Source organism: Microtus ochrogaster, unplaced genomic scaffold (genome assembly GCF_000317375.1).
Source record: "Microtus ochrogaster isolate Prairie Vole_2 unplaced genomic scaffold, MicOch1.0 UNK49, whole genome shotgun sequence".
Lineage (NCBI taxonomy): Eukaryota > Metazoa > Chordata > Mammalia > Rodentia > Cricetidae > Microtus > Microtus ochrogaster.
In genome coordinates this window covers 2,599,761-2,601,410 of record NW_004949147.1, presented here as the reverse complement: position 1 = coordinate 2,601,410, position 1,650 = coordinate 2,599,761, and positions in this window count along the sequence as shown.

Below are 1,650 nucleotides of genomic sequence, written 5' to 3'. Positions count from 1 at the left end.
TCTGGTGCCCTCTTCTGGCCTGCAGGCATACACACAGACAGAATATTGTATACATAATAAATAAATAAATAGATTTTAAAAAAAAAAAAGAGCACTGGCTGTTCTTCCAGAGGTCATGAATTCAATTCCCAGCAACCACATGGTGGCTCACAACCATCTATAATGAGATCTGGGGCCCTCTTCTGGTGTGCAGGCACAACACTGTATACATATAAGTAAATCCTTAAAAAATAAAATAAAATAAATCATACCTATAATCCTGAGCTCCAACCCATCCCTATGTTCAAACAGTGGAGCTACTATCAGGGTCTAGGATACTGAAATCTGAAAATTTTTTTTCTTAGAGTTTAAAAATGCATTTTTATTTTGTGTGTATATGTGTCTGTCTATACGGTCTTTGCACTAGTGCAGAGCACTTAGCAATCAGAGACGCTGATGCCCTGGATCTGAAGTTAAAGGTGGATGTGAGCTGCCTGATGTGAGTGCTGGGTACCAAACCCAGGTCCTCTGCAAGAGCAACACATGCTCTTAACCACTGAGCATCTCTCCGGCCCCAAATCTGTATAAACTACAATAACTACTGCCATGAAAAGGATGGAACAGGGAAATGGCAACATCTTTCCACAGTAAAGGGAGGCTCCTCTCCTGAGCTGAGCCAGGTCTAAGGTAAGCCTAGGAGAGGCTCCAGCAGGAGCCTGGAGCCCCACTGGCCTGTGCAGAATTCCCATCCACTCCATCTTCCTCCAGGAAGGTCACGGAAGTTATCACTGTTCCTGGGCTGGGGTCTGCCCTAGGGCAGCAGGGTGAGCTGGGTAGCAGCAAAGGGAAATGTCAAGAAAGGGTGATATAGAAAAGGAGAGAGAGGCAAATGAGTTGGAACCAGGGATGCAAGTCTCGCTGCCTCCCACAGACATCACAGAGGGGCCCCATGAGTTGAGCCGTCTCCAGACAGATACTCCAAAATCTCCCACCTGGGCAAGTTACTGTCTCCCCAACTTCAGCCCTGTCCTCTGGAGGAGTCTATCAGAGTAAGCTCAGAACCACCTATTCCCCATCCCAAGACGGCATCTAAGCACCCAGTATCCATGAAAGGCTCCACCCTCCATCCAGTTACCCTTAGCGAGACTCTTCAAGTCACTCTCCTTCCACCCGACACAGTCCTGAGAGCCTGACCTGACTGATTAATCAAAATATCTGTTTCTCCACTGTTGCTACAGCATGCAAGCCCAGACCTTGCCTGGTGTCTTTTTTCTTGGATCCTGGCAACCTCTCCCTAGCCACACCTGCCCCAGCGTTGCCAGTGTCACCTCACACACTGTCTCTCTCTCCTATATCCACAGTCAGCTGCAACCAGCTCTGCCCCTGCCTGTCTCTGAGGAATGCACTGAGGTCCCCGACCTGTGCCTGTCACTCCTAATCTACCTGACAGGGTCTCACTGTGGAGCTATGGCTGGCCTGAACTCACACACTATAAAGAGCGAGCTGTATCTCATAGAAACCCACCTGCTTCTGCCTCCCCAGTGCTCGAATTAAAGTCTGCTGCCATGTCTATCCCTGCTCCTCTTTCTGCCCTCACAACTTGCTACTCTACCCCATACAGTTCAGCTCAGTGCCTCACTTTCTTCACCACAGCAGCCCCTCACAGCGGAC